The sequence below is a fragment of the Schistocerca serialis genome, chromosome 11 (assembly GCF_023864345.2).
Source record: "Schistocerca serialis cubense isolate TAMUIC-IGC-003099 chromosome 11, iqSchSeri2.2, whole genome shotgun sequence".
NCBI classification, from domain to species: domain Eukaryota; kingdom Metazoa; phylum Arthropoda; class Insecta; order Orthoptera; family Acrididae; genus Schistocerca; species Schistocerca serialis.
The window spans coordinates 176059508-176065507 of NC_064648.1; positions in this window are offsets into that span (position 1 = coordinate 176059508).

Sequence of the window (6000 nt, forward strand, 5' to 3'; positions counted from 1 at the left end):
TGTGCTGCCCTTCTTTGTACTTTTTTAATGTACTCCATCAATCCTATCTGGTAAGATCCCACACTGTGCAACAGTATTCTAAAAGATGGAGGACAAGCATAGTCTAGGCAGTCTCTTTAGCAGATCTGTTACATTTTGTAAGTGTCCTGCCAATAAAACGCAGTCTTTGGGTAGCATTTGCAGTGTTACGTGGCTTTATGCTTAATTACAGACTTACTATTCTGTCAGTTGATTTGTTTTCACCACGTAACGCCCGCTGTTTACGTCCTCCTTCGTTGCTGAGCGATGTATCACTTTTTGTTCTGACGCCGCAACTCTTCCTTTCCTATATCTTTACTACTTTTTATCTATATAAATGGTGAACTATTGGTTTTGCCGTTTAACAACTTTTTAATAACTGTGGAAGTATTACAGGCATCGGGTCCCACCTAATGTGTCACCCGCCTATACGTTTTACACGAACCTTTTGAGACTCTATCGATCTGTTTACAAAGAGAAAGCAGAATGTCTCTTCCTTTGACATCGTCCAACAACGACCTAGGAAGCTGGACGCCCTCGCGGCCCGGGCTCTTCCACAGCTTGCGGTAGTTTGCAGCATTCGTTTTATTCCTCGCCCACTTGCCACTACGTCGAACTTTCGTGGTGATCGTTGGGCAACGTCTTCCACGTTATCGGCAACATAAATAAACTTTCTTCCCACAGTATTTCTGAAAACCCAAAAACAAACTTAAAGAACATAATAGTAATAATAATAATAATAATAATAATAACTGTTCTTACAATTATTCGTATAAGTCTTGGTCGAATTAATGAGAGGTGGGACAGGTATAAGCCTTGTGACACCACAACTCCATCACTCCTATCTGGTAAGACCCCACAGTGTGCAACAGTATTCTAAAAGGTGAAGGACAAGCGTAGTGTAGGCAGTCTCTTTAGTAGATCTGTTACATTTTCAAAGTGTCGTACCAATAAAATGCAGTCTTTGATTAGCCTTCCCCACGACATTTTCTGTATGTTCCTTTCAATTTAAGTTGTTCATAATTGCAATTCCTATGTAATTAGTTGAATTTATGACCTCCAGATTTGATTTATCTTGTAAATGAAGTTTAATGGATTCCTTTTAGTGCTCATGTGGATGACCACGTACTTTTCATTATTTAGGATCAATTGCCAATTTTTGCACCATACAGGTATCTTTTCTAAATCATTTTGCAATTTGTTTCGATCTTCTGATGACCTTACTAGTCAATAAATGACAGTGTCATCTGCAAACAACCTAAGACGGCTGCTCAGAAGGTCCCCAATGCTTTTCACATAGTAAACACCATTTTATTGCAAAACCAACTACAGAATCAGAAAGCTTGGACTTTTAGTTATTTTTGAGCCTACTTTCTGTCACGATTGATGCATTTTTGGAGCCATTCTAGAAGCTTTTTCATACCTGCATCATACCATTCTCTTGCTGCAGACTCGTGCAGGAAGGAATGGTCAGCTTCCTTCAGCTCTTCATCGCTTGACAATTTCGTTCCCCCCAAGTGTTGTTTCAAGTTCGGGAACAAATGGTAGTCACTGGGAGCCAAATTAGAGCTGTATGGAGGATGATCAACGATTTCCCACCCGAATTTGGCGATGAGATTTGTCGTGATGTGGGCGACATGAGGGCGGGCGTTGTCGTGGTTCAACTGAACTTCCTTCGTGAGCTGACCCCTCCTTTTGTTCCATACAGTCCAGCATAGCTTTGTTAGTGTTTCACAGTACCTTGCCGCATTGATTGTTGTACTTCTTTCCAGGTAGCCTATAACCCTCCTACCTCTCCAGCTAATCAGGCTTTTCTATATGACTGTGTACCTAAAGCCCCTAATCTGTGGGGAAAAGGCATCTACTCTGAAGAATAATGCAAAACTGAGAGAAGTAGATGAAGATATAATCAAATTGCCATTGCTCAGTACTTCAGCAGTGACGATTAGAAACAAAGTTTGGTTAAATTTATGTATTTTTAAAGAACCAACGGTAACCAGTTCGTCACCAGAACAAGAATAATTGAATTGAAACTAAACTTAATACTCGTAAGCAATCTTACGTAAGAAAAGTTTATTGGCGTCATATCGTAGGAACAGTACCTAATGCACACTTTCAAGTACTTCACACCACACATGTCACAGTAATCAAATAATAATCAAATAGCAAACAAATACAATATATTATATTAATTTTCAGAGATCAATTACAGTTAAGATTGTTTACTGGTTGTGGACAGAAACTTTTTGCTACGTTACTCACCGTAATACTGATTGTCGTAATTGTAGCAAGCAGGAAGATTGTTTGAAATTAACTCATTGGTAAGGATTGTCATTTACCTAGCAGTTACTCTGGTATTTCTTTGTAATGAAAGTTTTAAATTATTCCACAAGCTATAAATTAGAAACTGTGCTTTGACAATGAAATTAAGTGTCCAAGTTACATAAAGTTTTACTACCAATTTTTTACTATAAAAGTTACTCTATTTTTAGCGAATTAATACTGGCATTTGCGTCATTCTATTTCTGACATTATTCGTGCTAAATCCAAAGATTTCATTATTACGTAATTGTCCAAAAGTTGTAAAAATTATGTTTTGATAATGTAATAAATTAATATTCATTTCATTTTCAGTTAATTTTCTGATTATCTCAGTTCATACAACAGGATAGAATGGATACTACTTGGATAATGACTCAGGAAAATTATTTACGTGACAATATGCACGAAAACAGTGTTATTTAAGCAATAAAATTTCAACTATGCTGTTCGTCCTATTACACATCTAGTTATAAAAAGTCCAGATCTTACTTCACTTTATGATACCGTTCATTTAGCAGTAACACAGGGCACAGGTTGATCTTCTTGCCCTACAATAGCCAATAACAAGGGCCCACAATACTCTAGGTGTTTTGTGAATTACTCTTGTTGCATCTGTACTGTGCCCAATAAATGCCATACACATAGGTTGCCCATATTAAGCATCCGCCAAAACAACCATTTCAGTTGTCACTGCTCTCCACTTTGGAAACAGACTTTCTATCTCCGCACTTTTGCATAGACACACGGGCGAATACACACAGCCGACGACACCAATTGTCTCCTCGCGACTCCCGACTGCTTCTTTTTTGGCGCGCTTGCAGCGCCCAGCAATAATGCATTTACAATTTATTACACTCTTTGACAATAGCTTTTTCCCTGACTAGGCCAGCGTGTCATCTTACAAAATGTTAACATTCCATGCGTATTCTCTTTCTGAAATAAAAAAAAAAAGCATTTGTAACTTGACAACACATTTACAAAAATGATATCGAGCACAACTAAGAAAAGAACCTTCATAAAACGTGTAGAAAATGTACGATCATCCACAGAGTTGTACCGTTATAAAAGTCGACCAGCAGAAAGCCTTTCCTATCCCAGACTACTGACGCCATTACCTTCGCTGCTGATGGCATTCGCTTGAACTTCTTGACATTGGGAGAACGGGAATGCTGCAATTGTTGTGATTGTTCCTTAGTCTCTGGCTAGAAGTCCCCATTTACAACTGAATTCAGAAATTCCCCATCCTCTTCCCAGTAATGATGCAGAAACTGGCAGGCACTTTCAGTGCGCTTATTTTTGTGTTCGTTACTGAGCGTCTGTGGCACCCACCTGGCACACACTTCATGATTCTTCAAAATGTACATCAAAGTCGTGTCCACAGTAGTCTTAGAGACATCCCCTATCAGTTCAGCAATCTCTTGACAGTCGCACACCAAGTTTCGCCAACACCAACTGAATTCCAGCATTACCGATGGAGGGCGCCACGAACTTGTAAGTCATTTTCAGCCCCAGGTGTCCAGATACTTTTGATCAGATAGTGCATCTCTGCATTTGAATGTGCATGCCTATACCAGTGTCGTCGGCGTTTCAATGTCGCGCACGCACTGTGCGTTTGGTTAAACACAATTGAAATGCAAAGAAAGGAAGTTCTCTTCAACAGCAGTAGAACAATAACAGTCGGAAATAGTTCCAGCTTGCTACGTTTCGAGGTCTAGCGGAACTTCCGGACACGTTACAGAACCACGTGACCGACCCGTCGGACCGTCAGACGGAGGTAGACGAGGCTCGTCGAACCTGGAAATGTCACGAAGTGGATGAGTTCTGGGTGTCTGAGCGCAAGTGATGCAGATGTGGAGTGGGTGCGACTGGTGTTTACCCGGAGCCCGACTGAAGCACAGGGTGCAGTGTGAGGGACTGCGGTCCTGTGCTGCAGCCGCTCCAACCTGATGACAGACCGAGCTGCAAAGTGTTTGCAGTTCAGATTCCAAGCTACACTACGATATCCCGAGCTCTCTGTAAAAGGTGATGTTCACAGATGAAACCTACTTTCATGTGTCCATGAAGGTAAAACAACACAATAAGTGTATATTTTCAAAGTCACCCTTCAGATTCCTTCAGGATTCCGATATTACTGTTTCTAGTATCTTCGCATACAGCGAGAATGTACGTAATTTGTTAGACAGTAAATTACAGGCTACTGGTATATTCTGTGATCTGTCGGAAGCATTTGACTGTATAGATCATAAGTTACAATATTATGAATATCATTGTTATATATATTACGAATAATGTTACATTCCATCCTCAATTTCCAATTTTTTGATTTTATCTTTTTTTAAGTAAATTATAATATTATGGTGTACCTGGAAACACTGCTAGATGGTTCAAATCACATGTCTCTGACAGGAAGCAAAGGGTGTCAATAATCATCATGTGGGACTAATTACATGTGGTGTTCCACAATGTTCAATCTTAGGACCCATACGAGTTCTTGGGTGTATCAATGGCCTTACATCAGTAACATTACCAGACACCGAGTCTGCTTTGTTTGCAAATGACACAGACATTGCAATAAAGAACAAATCAAGTATATTTTATGATCAGTTAATGAAATTTTCATGGACATTAGTGATTAAGCTTTATCATTATATTTTGTCAAAACACAATACATAAATTTTAGAACTTTTAAAGAGATTTATTGCCTAGGTCACAGAGATTTGCCTCATCAAGGCAAGCTATAGTTTTCTGCATCCAAAAACATGTAGTAAGTATTATTTTTGGTGTGAACCCAAGGTCATCCTACAGAGGCCAGTTTAGTAAATTAGGGATCTACATCTAAATCTATATATCCATCTATACAGGGTTATTACGAATGATTGAAGCGATTTCACAGCTCTACAATAACTTTATTACTTGAGATATTTTCACAATGCTTTGCACACACATACAAAAAGTCAAAAAGTTTTTTTAGGCATTCACAAATGTTCGATATGTGCCCCTTCAGTGATTCGGCAGACATCAAGCCGATAATCAAGTTCCTCCCACACTCGGCGCAGCATGTCCCCATCAATGAGTTTGAAAGCATCGTTGATGCGAGCTCGCAGTTCTGGCACGTTTCTTGGTAGAGGAGGTTTAAACACTGAATCTTTCACATAACCCCACAGAAAGAAATTGCATGGGGTTAAGTCGGGAGAGCGTGGAGGCCATGACACGAATTGCTGATCGTGATCTCCACCACGACCGATCCATCGGTTTTCCAATCTCCTGTTTAAGAAATGCCGAACATCATGATGGAAGTGCAGTGGAGCACCATCCTGTTGAAAAATGAAGTCGGCGCTGTCGGTCTCCAGTTGTGGCATGAGCCAATTTTCCAGCATGTCCAGATACACGTGTCCTGTAACGTTTTTTTTCGCAGAAGAAAAAGGGGCCGTAAACTTTAAACCGTGAGATTGCACAAAACACGTTACCTTTTGGTGAATTGCGAATTTGCTGCACGAATGCGTCAGGATTCTCTACCGCCTAGATTCGCACATTGTGTCTGTTCACTTCACCATTAAGAAAAAAATGTTGCTTCATCACTGAAAACAAGTTTCGCACTGAACGCATCCTCTTCCATGAGCTGTTGCAACCTCGCCGAAAATTCAAAGCGTTTGACTTTGT